This window comes from Rhincodon typus, chromosome 14 (genome assembly GCF_021869965.1).
Source record: "Rhincodon typus isolate 14 chromosome 14, sRhiTyp1.1, whole genome shotgun sequence".
Classification (NCBI taxonomy): domain Eukaryota; kingdom Metazoa; phylum Chordata; class Chondrichthyes; order Orectolobiformes; family Rhincodontidae; genus Rhincodon; species Rhincodon typus.
Window position 1 is genome coordinate 27,047,378 of NC_063345.1, and position 18,744 is coordinate 27,066,121.

The 18,744-nt window shown below is 40.2% G+C and overlaps 1 protein-coding gene across 3 annotated transcripts in view; it reads left to right on the forward strand.

Moving 5' to 3' along the window:
* The window catches only part of LOC109927342 (E3 ubiquitin-protein ligase MSL2-like), a 39,505-nt gene extending 29,740 nt beyond the window's left edge, over window positions 1-9,765 (forward strand). For 2 of the 3 annotated variants that reach the window (XR_007263686.1, XR_007263687.1), the window contains 2 exons: window positions 2,304-2,650; window positions 6,112-9,765. The gene's annotated coding sequence lies outside the window, so the exon portion shown is untranslated. The remainder of the gene's footprint in view (window positions 1-2,303; window positions 2,651-6,111) is intronic. The other variant, XR_007263689.1, reaches the window with a different exon arrangement.
* The last annotated feature ends 8,979 nt before the right edge of the window (window positions 9,766-18,744 follow it).

An 18,744-nucleotide genomic window follows, 5' to 3' on the forward strand; every position in this document is an offset into this window, starting at 1 on the left:
TTCACATTTACTTCATTTACTAGGTCCCCTTGATGCCATGTTCAGTCAAATTCTGCCTTAATGTCAAGGGCAGTCACTCTCTCCTCACCTCTGGAATTCAGCTCTTTTATCCATATCTAGAATGAGGTCAGGAGCCAACTGGGGCTAATGGAATTGAAGCTGTGTTGATTGCGCCAATTGTCTCTAGGAAGGCCTTAAAATAAAAAAAAAGTTTTCTACTGAATGCAGAAAGAGAAAAAAAAAACTTTATCCACTCACTTTGTATCCAGCAACAGCAATTTTGTGAAGTTATTGAGCAGTTGACTTTTGATTTGAAATGGGGAAGTTCCAACTTGGTGTTAGTGTGAGCCTCTTGCACATTCTGCCTTTGAAATATCTTTTATTTCCCATTGTGTTATTGTCTAGATCTCAGATCAAGAAGGCAGTGAAATGATTCATGATTTTGATGTTCCAGTATAAATGTAACCATGTCACCTTCAGTAAAGTAGTAATTTTAGTAGTATCTTGCAATTATTGTCTATACCATCAATAAACACAGAACACAAACTAGCGGGTAGGTCTGAGATCTTACACCAGTGTGTGGAGTGTAGTTCATAAACTTCAAGATACCTGTCTCAACCAGAATCTGGTCATCAAGTATTTGTTACAAGAGCTAACACACCATACTCTAGTATGCCATAGACCAGACCAGGTTAGTGGTGGTATTTTACCCAGAAATCACACTTGGTGGCAACTAGTCGGTAACAGTTAGGAGTTATTAAAAGGTGGGGGATAATAGCAGTGGCAGTTGTGAAGAGCTTTCTTAACTGTCACTGATTATCTGTGTGAATTCAGAGTTGAAGTTTACAAGTAACAACCAGAACCAAAATACTCCAAACTATTCTGGAGCACAGTAAACTCAAAGGAGAAGGAACATTTGTGATTCCTCACAATTCAAAAAAACCATGAGGCGACTGTTTATCTGATGGCTAGGTGTTGAAAAGCACAACATCATCAGCAGATTAGTGATTGGGCTCAATGCTACATCACCTTTTGTAAGCACCTCAAGACAACTCCCTTCAATGTAGCTGACATTTCGGGTCTAGACCCTTCTTCAGAAATGACCCTTCTTTTCTGAAGAAGGGTCCAGACCCGAAACATCAGCTTTCCTGCTCTTCTTATGCTGCTTGGCCTGCTGTGTTCATCCAGCTCTACACCTTGTTATGCCAAACCTGACTAGCTTGATCTAATTTTTTGAAGAGGCATCAGGGAAAGTTAACGAAGGCAACACATTTGATGTTTTGTAGAAGGACTTTAGCAAGGCTTATGATAAGGTTCTACATGATAGACTACTCAGAAAATTAAGAGTGTGGGACCCAATAGGAAAAAAAAAACAGACCATTTCCAAACTGGCTTGGTGGCACGATCCAAATGGTCCATAGTGCCAGGTTTTATTGGAAGGCTGTTTCTAATCGAACTTTGCAAATGTGGACATATCAATCACTTTGACAAATATAGTAGATATAATTCAAATGTTTGCAAAACAAATGGTTCAATTATGTTAAAGAAAACTACAAAAATGTATCCATCAAGTGATGAGATGATGAGAAAAGTGGCAAATGATATTCAATCTGGAAAAGTGTGAGATCATGTGAGAAAGGCAGACAGACAAGGGAATTCATAATAAATAAAATTCTGGGATGTTGAATGCCTTGGAATATATGTCCACAGATCCTTGACAGTAGCAGGATAGACAGATAAAGAAGTTAAGAAGGTTTGAAGGATAACTTCTTTTAATACCCAATGCATAGAATATAAGATTAAAAAGAGTATTATAGAATTGCATAAAACACCACTTATGCCACAGTTGGAATGCTGACCCACTACAATCCAGAAAGGAATACTTCATTAGAGAGTGTATAGAAGAGATTTCTGAGGAAATTGAGAATTTTAATTATGAGGAAATATTTGATTGTGTTCTTTGCAATGGAGGAGGCAGAAGGGAGATTTAGTCCAGGTATTTGAAATTGTGAGGTACCCAGATAGGAAGAATCTACTTCCTTTAGCTGACATGTCAATAGCCAGGACGTAGATTTAAAGTAATTTAAAGCAGCAGGCGAGGAGAGTTGAGGAGATTTTTCACACAGAGAGTGACAGGATAAACTCGATTGTTTGAATGGTGGTCTTCTGTATCATAAATTTTCATCTTCAAGCAAAAAAAAGTTTTATTCTCATTTGTGCCATTGTAAGACACACCAGAAACCCAATTAAAATAGCAGATATTTCATACATGGCCTTATTTAGTTAATGATTTTCAATTCCAGGTCCAAATTCCACCGGCTCTAGGAAAACGATACTTCAAGAAGTAAAAATTGCTTTGAAGCCAAATCTAAATGAAGAGAAGTGATTAAATGGAGCCACATGTCGGAAAATTATTGGAGGTGTTGTGGTCCCAGATAATGGCAATATTGGACAAGTCAAAGCCAGAATGAAATGGTGGAGCAGAAGAGTGGGTGAGGTGAAGACGCTATTGCAGACAGCCAGCATCATGAAGAAGAGTAGGTAAAATTAGGATCTATGGCTCACAGTCAGAAACAGTTAGATTCATTGGAGCTGATTAGAAGAGATTTTTGCTCTATTGCAGAGAGAGAAACTGTTTGGTGAGTTTCTGGTAAGTGATTAAGCTTTTTCTATTCTTAAATTTTAACATGGTATAAATTTGGTAGTAAAGTTAATAACATATTTTAGTTTAGTTTGAGAGTTTAAATCATAAGGAATAAGGATCCCTGCTATGTAGTTGATATTGTTTCAACTAGAAGAAGTAAGTAGAAAGAGAGTAATTTAAGGTTATATCATGACAAGGCGGCTTGGCTCAGTGGAATGCTTCTGTGCAACATCGGAACTCAGGGACAATTCAAGGTCACCACCTGTGCTGGAAGTGTCTCCAGTTGCAGCTGCTAGAAATCCATATCCCGGGTCTAGAGCAGATAGCAGGAGTCACTGTGGAGTATATGCAAGGCTGAGATAGCAAATACAGCATAGGAAGAAACAGAATGGGCAACCACCAGAGCAAGTAGTGCAGGGATTCCCTGGAACTATCTCTGTCTAATGCAGTCAAGTAGTGCAGGGATCCCCTGGGAGTATCTCTGTTTAATGCATTTTCCATTTTGGATATTGTTGGAGGTGAAGATTTATCAAGGGAAGGCAGCAAGAGCCAAGTCTGTAGCTGCAGGAGTGGCTCAGCTGCATAGGAAGGGAGAAAAAATACAGTGCGAGAGCAATGCTGATAAGAAATTATCATAGACAGAACAGTTAGACATTTCTGCAGCTGCAGATGTGACACCAGAATGGTATGTTGCCTCCCTAGTATCGGGGCCAAGGATATTCTATCCCAGAATACTGACGGAGGTGAGGGAGGAAATTGCTGGGGCCTTGCACAAAATGTTTCTATCCCCCCTAGTCATCGGCAATGTCCCAAAGGACTGGAAAATTGTTTCTTTGTTTAAGAAGAGCAACAGGGATAATTCAGAAATTACATTGATTAAACTGATGAGACATATATCAGTGACACGAAAATTATTACAGAAGATTCTTAAAAACAGGATTTATTCACATTTGGAAACATATCAACTTATTATTGACAGGCAGCATGGCATTGTGTGGGGGAGGTCGTGTCTCACACACTTGATTGAGTTTTATGAGGAAGTGACAAAGATGATTGATGAGGGTAAAGTGGTGACTGTTGTCCATATGGACTTTAGCAAGACCTTTGACAAGGTCCCTATGGCAGACTGATACAGAAGGTAAAGCCACATGGGGTCCACAGAGAACTGGCTTGGTTATAAAAGACAGAGGGTAGCGGTTGAAGGGTACTTTTCTGACTGGAGATCTGTGACCAGTGGTGTTCTGCAGGAATCAGTGCTGGGCCCCCTGCAGTTTGTAACGATTTGGAGGAAAATGTAATTGGTTTGATTAGTAAGTTTGCGAATGACACAATGAGGAAGCTGTGGATAGTGAGGAGGATTGCCAGAGGGTACAGCATGATATAGATTGGACAGAAGAATGGCAGATTGCATTTAATCCAGACAAATGCGAGGTGATGCATTTTGGATGATCTAATGCAAGAGGGAAATATGCAGGAAATGGTAGAACTTTTAACATACAGAGGGATGGAGGCATACAGGTCCACAGTTCCCTGAAAATGGCAATACAAATGGATAACGTGGTCAAGAAGGTGTGTGGCATACTTGCCTTCACCAGTCAGAGTGTACAGTATGAAAGTTGGCAAGTCATGTTGCAGCTGTATAGAACTTTAGTCAGGCTATATTTGGAATATTGTATACGGTTCAGGTTATCACACAACCAGAAAGATATGGAGACTTTGGACAGGGTACAGAAAAGATATACCAGTATGTTGTCTGGTTTGGAGGGTATTAGCTGTGAGGAGACTGGATAGAATGGGTTCTCTTTTTTTTCCCAGGGTGGCAATGTCAATCACTAGGGGACATAGGTTTAAGGTAAAAGGGGAAATGTTTAAAGAAGATTTGAAAGGGAATTTTTTTTTTAAATAGAGTGTGGCAAGTGCCTGGAATGCACTGCCAGAGAAGGTGGTAGAAGCAGGTATAATATTAATGTTTAAGAAGCATCTTGACAGATATGTGAATAGGCAGGGAATAGAAGGATACAGACTGTGTAGAGGCAAAAGTTTCAAAAACCATCATGTTTCGGCACACGCTCAGTGGGCTGAAGGGCCTGTTCCTATGCTGCACTGTTCTTTGATAACACTGAATGGTTGCAGGACATTCTGAAGTGGAAAGGTGAACAGCCAGAAGTTGTAGTCCATGCAGGTACCAACAACATAGGTAAAAAGTGGGATGGGATCCTTCAAACAGAATATAGGGAGTCAGGGAATAAATTGAAAAGTAGGACCTTAAAAATAATAATCTCGGGATTACTCCCAGTGTCAAATGCTAGCGAGGTCAGGAATAGGAGAATGAACTGAACGAATACATGACTAGAGAGATGGTGTGGTAAGGACGAATTTAGATTTTTGAGGTACTGAGATGGATTCTGGTGAAAATAGGAGTTGGACAGATTGGACTTCAGCAAGATTGGGATCAATATCACTCACTAACGCAGTGGGGAGAGGGTTTAAACTATAGTGGCAGGGGGTGAGAATTGTTTGGGGAGTTGAAAGCCAAAACAAAGGTGGAAATGAAAGATAGAAAAATAAAAAGCAAAAGTGAAAGGCAGCAGACACAATTGGAGTATAAAGTAAAATGTCTAAAAATGTCAAAAAGAGAAGTAAATGCACTACATTAGAATATCCAAAGCATTCACAATAAGGTAAATGAATTTATAATACAAATAGTTGTACAGGGATACGATGCAAGTGTGATTATGGAGACATGGCTGCAAGGTGACCAAGATTGGCAACTGAATATCCAAGGCTATTTAGGAAGGACAGGTAAAACAGAAAAGGAGGTGGCATTGTCATTGAAATACAAAACCAGTGCAAAGGTGAGAAAGGATATTGATGCAGGAAATCTAGATGTGAAAGCAGTCTTGGCGGAGCTAAGAAGCGACAGGTATAGAAAACAAAAGTAAGACTTGGCTATAGGCCTCCAAACAGTAGTGATGAGGTGGGGATGGTATTAAACATGAAATTAGAGATGCATACAGCAAGAGTGTTACAATAATCATGGATGATTTAAATCTACGTATAGACTGGCAAACCACATTAGCAATAATACTGTGATAGATAATTTCCTGCTGTGTATACAAGATGGATATTTAGAGTAGTACATTGAAGAATCAACTAGGGGGCAGACTATTTTAGATTTGGTTTAACTAAAGGATTAACTAATCTTGTGAGAGATTCTTTAGGAAAACTGGCCATAACATGATAGAATTCTTCATTGGTATAGAAAGTGAATTAGTCCAAAAGTCGAGTCCCAAATCTAATCAAAGGAAACTGCAAAAGTATGAAAGAATGAGTTGGTTGTGATAGACTGGGTAACTTCATTAAAATTGCTGATAGTGGATGGGCAATGGTTAATGTTTAAAGAGTGAATAGGCAAAAGAATGCAACAGGAAAAGTGACTAAACCATGTTTAACAATATAAATTACAGATGTCATAGATCCATGGAAGAATCATATGAAGTTGCACAAGAAATAGCATGCCTGATGACTTTGAGCAGGAAATAAGTACCAAGAGATTGATTAGGAGCGAAAACAACAATAAGACAATAAACTTTCAACATTAATGTGGACTGAGACCTTCTCTATGCAAAATGTAAAAGAAAAACAGTATGTGAGAGTTTTGCTAAATTGTCCTTGCCAAGCGTGTATTTATGGGATAAAAACTGAAAGAACTGCAGATGCTGTAAATCAGGAACAAAAACAAAGTTGCTGGAAAAGCTCAGCAGGTCTGGCAGCATCTGTGAAGGAAAAAACAGAGTTAAAGTTTCGGGTCTGGTGACTCTTCCTCAGAACTGTGTGAGTGTATTTATGGGATGCTGCTTTTCTTGGAACAGTTGATGGTTGGTGGTTAAATTATACATTATCTTGTCAAGTATTTCAGCAGGTTAGATAAGCCAGTTCTTTTTTTCATTTGTATTTTAATTATGCTGTAAGAATAAAGTGTGTTTTGCTCAAAGCTTAGTGCTGGATTCTTGCTCTTTAAATAAATATAAAAATTAGGTCTAGGCTATATCCTTACTTTATTTTGAGGAAGTTGGGGGATGGGTGTTGGTCTGGGACATAACAGTCTTCACAAAAGAAGATACAAATAACTTCCCAGAGATGCTATAGAAACAAGGGCTTTTAGGAAGGAAGAATTAAAAGGAATTAATATTTATAAAAAGAATAGTGCCTGAGAAATTAATGGGGCTGAAAGCAATAAATCCCCAGTGCTTGATAATCTACATCCCATCTAAATTTCATCTGTCCTTCACATTCAATCCAAATACTGTATCTTCAAATATATTATCCAAATCTTCAAATATATTATAAATCCTCATCACAGACGGCATTAAAAAATCTGTTAGTAACCTTCATCAAGATTGAAGAGCCAGGGGATGGCAAACTTGCAGTATTGGCTGAAACAGTGTGTTTGCTCCTTTTGCTTTTTTTTTTAACTTCTACCCAAATGGCTTCATTTGACAACGTTTCGAAGATAAGATCCTCCCTCACTGTTATAATTAATTTCTTGATCAATATTATGACAATGCTTCCTCTTCTCTTCCCTTCTCTATCTTGTCTGAATATTCTATAACCAGAAATATTGAGCTGTCAATCTTGTCTCTATGTCAGCCAAGTCTCAGTCATAGCAATGATATCATACTCCTATGTGCCTATCTGTGCCCTCAACTGATCTGTATTAACAGGCTCCTTGCATTAAAATGTATTCCATTTAGCATTACTAAAAACTCACTTATCACCTACTCTATCTTACTCCTGCCGTTCAGACTAACATACTCATGTTTTAATTTCTAATTCCATCGCAACCTCTCCTCCCTCTGAACTTGTTGTCAGGGTCTCATTGCCATGCAAATCTAGTTTAAATCTGCACAACAATATGAGTTAACCCTACCATAAGGATGTTGACCTGTTCCTGTTTGGATATACATTTTGTACAGTTTTTGCCTCCCCCAGAAACAGTCCCAATGCCTCAGGAATCTAATGTCCTCCCTCCTGCACTATCTCTCCAGCCACACAATCACCTGTCCTTTCCTATTCCTATTCTAGCTACTGTGTGGCACTGGGAGTAATCTGGGGACTATTGCCTTTGAAGTCCTGTTTTTCAATTTCCTACCTAACTCCTTAAAGGCTGCTTGCAGGACCTTATTTCTGTTTCTTCCTAAATCAGTGGTCCCTACATGGGCCTTGAGCTCTGGTTTCTCACCCTCCCTGCTTCAGATGTTCTGCAGCTATTTCATAATATCCTTGACCCTGATACCTGTGAGGCAACACACTAACCCAGAATCACATTTATGCCACAAATGTGCCTGTCTATTCCCCTCACTAAACAATCCCCTACCAATATTGCTTCTCTGCTCTTATTTATTATCAATTTTCACTCTGCTTGATTAATTAATCCTGAGTGTGGAAAAGAAAATAAATCTAGAAGATTCTGGAATCTACAGCTGTAAGCATAGAGAGGACATTTTAAAGCACCATGAATAAATTTCTCTAACACGCATGGAAACTGATATGTCATCTCAGAAATAACTCGAGCTGATCTATCAGGAGTCTCAAAGTTAATGGAAGTTAACTTAATTCAGGGAATACGAAAGACTGCGTTAGTCCATTAAAAGATACACAGTTACTTACAGGGAATGACAGATATTGAAGAGTGTAAGGAGCATTAAAACATATTTTGTTGCAGGTCCAGATGGTATCCACCAGAGAATCCTTAAGGAGATGAAACAGATTCAAGATACAAATAAAAGTTAGCCTCCTTCTTTGCATATGAGTTAGCACATTATTAAATAATCAAATAATACTCAAACACAGAACAGTTGAGCAATAAAATTTCCAAATAGTTTGACACTGATATTTGTTTTTTGTGTCTTATATATTTTCAGATGAAGAAAAACACTTCTGATTCCTCTTATCACCTTTTGTCTGTGACCTGTCATCCATTTTACATTTCCAATTGATTTGGGAGATGCATGTGGTCCATGTGTCTATAGTTACTTTTAAAAAATTGACATTTATACTATACATCAGTTAAGATCACCTAGTAGATTTATCAAACTTACATGTTTCAAATCTGCCATTCTATTAAAGTAGCCCTGTTGAAGTTTGAAATTAATAATAGGTATTCAAAACCTTTATTTCTACCAACAGTTGAAAACTTATGATATTGTGCCTGCTGTTGCTAAGGTTTTACCACAGACGGCCCAGTACCAATTATGCTTTTTATAATGTAGAATCCTGCTGCCTTTTGTATTCTAGTATGGTAGAAGAACTTGGGAGCATAGCAAAGAACCATCTTCATAGCTCATAATCTCTCCTTTAATCTCTCCACTGATGATGCACTATTTGATTCACTTTATAAACTGTTCCACCAATAGTACACTGACAGTAATTCAGTACAATGTGTTCAAATTATGTTCACATAACGTTACAAAACTAGGGAACACACAAAGCCTTGTTGACTTGGTGATCTTCATGTAGAAATATAAATTTATTCTGCAATCTGTCGTGGCAACTGAGACCAGATGACAGCTGGTGTGGAAAAGAAAAATGCAGCTTTTTCCTTTTGTTAGGGACAATAGAGGAGATTTTGCTCTGCTCATCAGACAAAAGTTTGTTGTTGTCATGATAGTGAAACTATTGGTGTTCTCCATTATTGGTCCTCTTTTCTTTCTACTTTAGTTTCCAACATTATAACAGTGACTATGTTGAAAAATTAGCTGTAAAGTGTTTTGAGTTATCCAGTGGTCTTGAAAATTACTGTATAAATGCAAGTCTCTCTTTTCTCTGAAGCTGACAACAACTTATGGATGCTGCGTATACTCAGTTCAATACAGAAATTCAAGTTGCTGTCAATGACTTGATACTCATCCAGAGGGTACACTTTTGGAGTTTTAATAGGCTTCATTCAGTTAGAAATCATTGACCTGATGGAAACATCTTGTTTTATATGTCAATATTGCTGTCCAACCTGCACCCACTGCCCGAAAATGTTTTTGTTAATGAGGCATAATTGGGTTTTAGCAAACCCTAATTAATAACAATTTATGACTAACCTTTTGAAGACTCATTTCATATTTGTGTAATTCCACTTTTTCAATTATTGTAATAATTTCAATAATTCTTAATATTTTTAAAGTTTATTCTAAAGTGTATATCACAATCATATGTTTTGTTTGCAAAATGTAATTGAAAAGATGAAATATAATTGTTTGAGCCCTCACTGATTTTTCATTGTTTCAGTTTAATTCTTTTATAAATTTTGCTTTGGAACTGTGAACTGGGAACTGTGAGCTAAAGATGACTTTTGCATTGTAGGTAACAGCTTGTGTTAAGAGGAGAGCAGCTCAAACAAGCTTCTATTTATTCATGAAGGGTCAGGCCTGGAAGTTAATTACAGGTTGGTTCCTGATTAAAAGGGTCTGCCAACGCTTCATGACTGGGGAAGAGCATTATGTTTCAACAGATTAAAAATTGACTATTAATGAGGTTAGTACTTGGGAACTGGTTCCAGCAAGTCCGGGAAATACATATGCTCAAACACATGGCAGGTGTTGAATGGTAACTGGGACCTTGCGGAGGAGATGATCACTCTGTTAAGGAGAAGCTAAAATTTGAACTGCGTTATTCGAAGCAAAGGGGAATCTAGCTATTGGTGTTACAGCATGAAGATTTTAAAATTCCTTGCCTAACCTCCCATGAGTAGGTTTACACATGCATGGTACTGGACACGACTGGCTTCCTCAGAGCAAGCTTGCAGAGTGAACAGAACCCCTGACACTCCTGTTTATTTTTTTTACACAGTCGCAAGGCAGGGCCTAAGTCACAACAACTCCTCAGAAGTAGGTATCCCATCACCAAGTCACCCTTTTATTTGTAGACACTCCCTTTTATATCTGTCAGCCAGGGCTCCCTGATTGGACCAGGTTAACAGCCACAAAAAAAGAACTTATATTCTGTGAGATCCACCTGGCTGACCTTGTTGTAACCACTATATCACGCCCCGTCGAAGTGCAGGGATGTAGGTCTGTTCTTCCTCTTTTAACCTGTCCTGGAGCATCTTTGCACCGGGTCCAGTTACTCTGACTCAGCCTGTGTTATGGATGGAATGTACAGGAGTGTAGCCTGCCTCTTATGCCTGGAGTGTCTTGGAAGAAATTCATCCTCTTCTTCAGGCAGTAGAGGTGTTGAGGCTGCAACATCCACGGTGTCCATCTCAGACTCTGGGGTTTCTTTGACACTAGATGGAGGAGGAGAATCCATGGGTTCGAATAACCTTTCCAGTTGTTCTGAGAGGCCACGTATGATTTGCTCTTGCCCTGTTTGCAGCTTTCATGTTGTCCATGTGCTTGTTCAGGACTGCCTCACCTACCTGAACTTTGTACGTCATGGGACCTGACCTCGCATTGACCATGCCTCTTACAGGGATGCAGGGCCATTTCCATGGTTTCAGCACTAAATTTCGTCCTTTGAAGTAAACTGAGTCTCTCACTCACTCTTGTGTCGGGCATTGGCGTTCCTGACACCATTTCACCACATCTCCCCCCATCTCCCCACAACACCTGACCCCCGTCCCAGGCCCGGGAAGATCAGATTTGACCTGGTGCAGAGTCTTCTCCCCATTAGCAACTCTGCTGGAGCTATCCCTGTAGTTGCACAAGGGGTGATCTGATGATCAAATAGGAACCTGGAAGTTTGGTATCGAGTGAATCTGTAGGTTTTTTCTTTAAGCCTGCCTTCAAAGTTTGGACTGCTCATTCTGCCAGAACATTGGACGATTGATGGCATAGAGCAGTCTTTATATGCTGAATGCCATCTGACTTTAGGAAATACCCATCTCAATAAGATAACTCACTGAACAATATCCAGAAGAAGCACACCTACATCTGGCTTCAAACAGTTAAATTGCTTAGTAACACCTAAATTAGAACTAGACAAAATAAGCGTCACGTTAAATGATTACCTGGTTCTAAAGGAGGTTGATACCAGCACGGCTGTATCTGTGATTGCATAACCAGTCTTGAACAAAATTTGCTCTGGCCTCCAACCCTTAAGTTTACGTAAGACCTCAACTGGACTGAAAACCTAGTGGGACCATCAGACTCAAAATCTGAATTCTGACTTTGGAAAATGACAGGGAAATAGTCTTCTGAAGAAGGGTCCAACCCGAAACGTTAACTTTCCTGCTCCTCTGATTCTGCCTGGCCTGCTGTGTTCCTTCAGCTCCACACTGTCTTATCACCCCAAATAAATAGTATTTCATGGTGCCATACTTGAGGCTTATCATAATGAAATATTGAATTCCACATTTATTACAAGGAATACATGAACATTTAGTGCTGTGTGGATCCCACATTCCATTTATTTAATCCTTCATTTGTGAAAACTGAAACAAATTCTGGTTACACTGCATACTATTTATAATCCAGATTTGTAATAATAACATTTTTCCACTAGATGGCATATGAGAACAGTATTGCTAAAAGTATAGCATCCAAAGAATGAAGGAAAATGCTTTGGTATGGTAATAGATTTTCAACTTATGACCTGAGTGTACAACTTAGGGATGGAAGAAGTAGTTAAATGCTTCTATGAGATTTAATTCAAGGGAAATGTTAGTAAGAAGCACAAAGCCAATAGAGTTCTGTTTCTACAACACATGTAAATCAATGAATTAGGTGAGTAACTGAATTTGGTGCAGTGCAGGAAGAAGTGCTGTTCTGGTGCTTTACAAAACAAGGAGTGGTTTGAGAGAGGGAATGTGAGACATCAAGACCCTAGAACAGGCACTAGTTATATAAGCAGATAGGTGATTTGTTGGTAAGTCAAGATTTTTTTGAATTAAAGTGGTAGTTTAAACTTAGACCAGAGACAAATAAGAACTGTATTAAGTTATACCTGAACCAGATAAACTACTTGATGTAACCTAAAATAATAATGGAATAAGAACCTTAACCAATTCAGTAAATAGAGTGGATTGCCTTCTCTGATCGATAATTAAAGCCTTCATCTGGTACAGAAACAGAAACATTAAAATATGAATGAATCCCGCAATAAGCTATATACATGTCATCCCTTCCTTCTGGTTTGGGCTGCAGGCACTCATCTCTTTTGGATCTCCACTCCATGCTGGCCTCTGCTGTATATGCAGTGGCAGTACCTGACAGGGCGGCTGGGGTTGTCAGATCTGGTCACAGGGTTTTCTAGTGGAGTGTCACTCTTTTTCTTCCTCCTGGGTGTGCTGAGGCTAGGAAAGCGACATCATCTCAGTGGCTGACAGCAGAAAATCAGAGAGGAGGATTGGGTTGAGACAGAGGTGGTAGGGAGGAAGGAAAGATGTCTATACTTGTACCATCTGCAATTTGTTCTTCATGGCAGATGAAGGATGGTGCTGCTCAAGAAATGTGTCAAATCTAGTGTAATAAAGAAATATCTCAGTGACGCTGGATTCAATAGGCTCCATCAACCTCAGATCCATGTTTCAGAGCATATTTCATTCATTGGGGTCAGTGAATGAGAGCATGCCTGGCCCATGCCAATTCTCTGCTGTCCCCTTCTGTCATGTGCCAGTTTGTTCTGCAGGAAAGAGAGACGAATGTCAGTAACCGTGCTACATTGTATTTGAGTATTATATCTGCTGCAGCTGAATAGCTGGAAATAGGTGGAGTCAATGAGAGAGAGATGTGAGCCTGGTGTCAGTGGAAAGTGTGTGAACATGAATTGGCTGTTCAGAAAGAGAGACCTGTGTGCTAGGGAGTGTTGCTGTGCGAGAGATGGAAGTATGGTGCAATGGGCACCTTGAAAGAGTGGTGGTGTAGTAGCTTGGAGACGACACATGAAGATGTATCCTCTGACTTTGATCACAAAGGTGAGGCCTTTAAATGCCAGGGAACATTGCTGCTAGAGCCTCAGGGCCAGACTCTGGGAATTTAACTCCCTAGCAATCTGCTCACCTTCCATTAAAGGTCTGCCAAGAGAGCTGCTCGCTTTCTGTGGAATCCTGACCTCTCTCTTCCTGTCCACTTTTGTCCTGAGGCCTACAGTACTGCATTTGTGAATGACAGATCCTAGTTCGCTCAGGTGTTCTATTTCCCTAGTATAGGATTGCAACGTTGTCAGTCAGCAGCAGCTTTTACCCTATTTTTCTAATCAACCTGTTCAGAGATGCAATTACACACGTATTTTGGTAATACAAACAAAGACAGGACTTATACAATTAATGATAGGGTCCTGGGTAGTGTCATAGAACAGAGAGACCTAGGGGTTCACGTACATAATTCTTTGAAATTTGTGTCACAGGTAGACAGGGTGGTTAAGAAGGCATTTAGCAAGCTTGCCTTCATTGCTCAGATGTTTGAGTATAGGAGTTGGGATGTCATGTTGAGGTTGTACAGCACATTGGTGAGGCATCTTCTGGAGTGCTGTGCGCATTTCTGGTTGCCCTGTTATAGGAAGGATATTATTAAACTAGAGAGGGTTCAGAAAAGATTTACCAGGACGTGGCTGGGAATGGAGGGTTTGGGATGTAAAGATAGGCTGGAAAGACTGGGACTTTTCACTTGAGTGTAGGGGAATGAGGGGTGACATTATGGAAGTTTATAAAATCATGAGGGGCGTAGATAAAGTGAATATTAACAGTCTTCCCTAGGGTAGGTGAGTTCAAAACCGGGGGCATATAGAGTCATGGAGTCATAGAGATATACAGCATGGAAACAAGCCCTTCGATTACCATAAGACCATTTGGCCCATATAGCTCTAATCCCTTCCTATTCATGTACCCATTCAGATGCCTTTTAAATGTTGTAATTGTATCCACCTCAAACACCTCCTCTGAGAGCTCGTTCCATACACGTACCGCCTTCTGTGTGAAAAAGGTGCCCCTCAGGCCCCTTTTAAATCTTTCCCCTTTCACCTTTAAACCTATGCCCTCTAGGTTTTGATTCCCCTATCCTGGGAAAAAGACCTTGGCTATTCACCCTATCCATATCCCTCACGATTTTATACACCTCTATAAGGTCACTCCTCAGCCTTCAATGCTCCAGGGAAAAAAGCCCCAGCCTGTTCAGCCTCTCCCTGTAACTCAAAATCTCCAATCCTGGCATCATCCTTGTAAATCTTTTCTGAAACCTTTCAAGTTTAACAACATCTTTCCTGTAGCAGGGAGACCAGAATTAAACACAATATTCTAAAAGCAGTCTCACCAATGTTCTGTACAGCTGCAACATGATGTCCCAACTCTTATATTCAATGCACTGATCATTGAAGGCAAGCCTTCTTCACCACCCTGTCTACCTGTGTCTCCACTTTTAAGGAACTATGAACCTGAACCCCTAGGTCTCAATGTTTGGCAACATCCCCACGGGTGTACCATTAACTGTATAAGTCCTGCCCTGATTTTCCTTACCAAAGTGTAACACCTCACATTTATCTAAACTAAACTCCATCTGCCCTTTGGTCCATATGATCAAAGTCTATTGTACTCTGAGATAACCACCTTCACCGTCCACCACACCACCAATTTTGGTGTCATTTCCAAACTTACTAACCATACTTCCTACATTCAAATCCAAACATTTATACAAATGACGAAAAGTCTTAGTTTTATAAAACATATAGTACTTTCTTTTACTTTATTTCAATCCTTAGCCCAGTTTAAAAGTATTTAAGTACTAGGTGAAGATCACAATTTTAGGGAGATATTGATACTTAATAACACACTACTCACAAAACATGTTCTTTTTGAACATCAAGCATTTTTAGTTCCACATCTCTCGTATTGTTGTTCTTCTTTCTCTTTGGAGATAGTAGGAACTGCAGATGCTGGAGAATCTGAGATAACAAGGTGTAGAGCTGGATGAACACAGCAGGTCAAGCAGCATCAGAGGAGCAGGAAGGCTGATGTTTCGGGCCTAGACCCTTCTTCAGAAATGGGGGAGGGGAAGGGGGTTCTGAAATAAATAGGGAGAGAGGGGGAGGCGGATAGAAGATGGATAGAGGAGAAGATAGGTGGAGAGGAGACAGACAGGTCAAAGAGGCGGGGATGGAGCCAGTAAAGGTGAGTGTAGGTGGGGAGGTAGGGAGGGGATAGGTCAGTCCAGGGAGGACGGACAGGTCAAGGGGGCGGGATGAGCTTAGTAGGTAGGAGATGGGGGTGGGGCTTGAGGTGGGAGGAGGGGATAGGTGGGAGGAAGGACAGGTTAGGGAGGCAGGGACGAGCTGGGCTGGTTTTGGGATGTGGTAGGGGGAGGGGAGATTTTGAAGCTTGTGAAGTCCACATTGATACCATTGGGCTGCAGGGTTCCCAAGCGGAATATGAGTTGCTGTTCCTGCAACCTTCGGGTGGCATCGTTGTGGCACTGCAGGAGGCCCAGGATGGACATGTCGTCTGAGGAATGGGAGGGGGAGTTGAAATGGTTCGCGACTGGGAGGTGCAGTTGTTTATTGCGAACCGAGCGTAGGTGTTCTGCAAAGCGGTCCCCGAGCCTCCGCTTGGTTTCCCCGATGTAGAGGAAGCCACACTGGGTACAGCGGATGCAGTATACCACATTGGCAGATGTGCAGGTGAACATCTGCTTGATGTGGAAAGTCTTCTTGGGGCCTGGGATGGGAGTGAGGGGGGAGGTATAGGGGCAGGTGTAACACTTCCTGCGGTTGCAGGGAAAAGTGCCGGGTGTGGTGGAGCTGGAGGGGAGTGTGGAGCGGACAAGAGAGTCACGGAGAGAGTTGTCCCTCCGGAAAGCAGATAAGGGTGGGGAGGGAAAGATGTCTTTGGTGGTGGTGTCGGATTGCAGATGGCGGAAGTGTCGGAGGATGATGTGTTGGATCCGGAGGTTGGTGGGGTGGTACGTGAGGACGAGGGGGATTCTGTTTTGGTTGTTATTGCGGGGAGTGGGTGTGAGGGATGAGTTCTCTTCTCTTTGAATTCAATTTTTTTTACTTGCAGCTCTCTTGTTCTTTATTTCATTCCCCCTTTCTATTGCTCTTTTCATTCTCTTATGTTCCATTTCTGTTGATTTTTCTTTATTCATTCTTATTTGTCTTATTTTTATTTTATGTTTATTTCTCTACCTCTTCCATTTCCTGTTTTATCTCTAATTCCTGTAATTAAAGTTTTTTCTCATTTTTAACTGAGTCTTGGTTAATGCTAGTGGTGTCATGCCAATTTTATGTTTCCTTCCTTTTAACTTGAAATGTTGAATAATTGACTCCTACCTTTGCTCTTTAATTTCTTGTTTTGGTAACTTGTTGCACATTCAACAGATGCGATTCTCTCTGTCTCTCTGAGAGAGACACGGCCCAGATTAACACATTGGCTTTTCTCTGATTTTAACTTCCTTGCTGCTACTAAACAGCATGCCTGCTGTTCGGGATCATTTCTTCTGAACTGAACCTGCTTCTGGTCTCTGTTCATAAAGAAAGTAAAAGCTCATCTTCGGAAATGGTTCAGCAACAATATCACCAAGTAGCTTAGCTCCTTTTTTAGCTTCATTCACATGACTTCTTCAAAATACTGTTTTGACCTATTGCTAAAATGATTCATTTCTGGCACTTGTTTTTGTTTTTCTTCACTTTTCTTTCCAAGCATTCCTATTTGCTGTTCTGTTTTCCTTTCTTTCTCTTCCCTTTCTATTCTTCTTTTCAATCTCTATCCTTTCCATTTCTCTTTATTTTTCTTTATTCTCTCTTATTTTGTTCTCTAACTATTTCTTCCATTTCCACTGCTTTCTCTAATTCTCTAATCCTAACTATTTTTTTAAGTGGCATTTGATTAATTCTAGTGTGACATGTTTCCTTCCTTTTAACTCTAAATGCTGAGTAATTGACTCCTTTCTTTGTTCTTCAATTCCTTATTCAGCCAAAAGGGTTGTAAGTGTTTTGTTCTGGCAACTTGCTGCACATTCACCAGATGTGATTCTCTCTGTCTTTCCCTGACCAGTTCTGACCATTTAACACTTTGACTCTTTCTCACTTCGACTGCTGCTAAATATTATGTCTACTGGTCTGGATCTTTTCTTCTGAACTGAATCTGATTCCATCCTCTGTTTTTGTACATCATAAAGTTCATCATTGTATAAATTTCAGCAACTATCTCACAAAGTACCTCAGCTAGTTGTTTAGCTTTAGTCACATAACTTCTTGGAAATGCTGTATTGACCTACTGCTAAAATAGTTAGTTTCTAACTCACAAAAGAATTACCTTTACAGAACTGAAGAGCAAAAGTCCATTTACATCTATTTTAGAACCCAAGTTCCCAAATAATAATAAAATATTATAAACATACATGTTGCTAGTTTAATGAAGACAGAGGCCCTAGACCTTCCTGTATTCTTGGATCCTGCCGTCCATAATTATAATGTCCCTACTGTATCCTTTTAGGAGACTCACCTTTTGTTGAAGAGCTTAAATGATGTAAACCTGTCTACTCATTTCAAAGAATCCACAAAACAGCAACTGTAAACACAGTTAAATATAAATTCCTCCCTGTGTTGAAGGCCAGATTACTATAGGGAAGCAGGTAGAAGACCTGTACTAGTTCAATCATAAATGAGCACAAGAGAAGTTTGAAAATCTGACAGCCAACAAAGTGATCACCAAATCTGAGATGTCTTGGAATATAAAATTTGAAAGAGGTCTTCAGCCATCCAGGAAAGGTGTCTTCAAGTGCTAATGCTGATTCACAGACATTGAAGCTTCAGGCAATGTGAAAGATACCCCACCTGCATTGGCAGAAGCTACCTGTATGCAACACATTATTACGATCATGATCAGAGAACATCATTTTAAACTTGGGTCAACACAGTCTGGAGCTGGAGGAACACAGCAGGTCAGGCAGCATCAGGGGAGTAAGAAAGCCAACATTTCGGGTCGGGACTTGCGGGACTGTCAACTTTCCTGCCCCTCTGATGCTGCCTGACCTGTGTTCCTCCAGCTCCACAGTGTTGACTCTGACTCCAGTATCTGCAGTTCTTGCTAGCTCCGAGATCGTTTTAAACTTGACATTTTCAGAGAAAAGCTTTAATCCTCAGAAACAGCCCAACAAGGGGTAGTTCAACAACTGCAT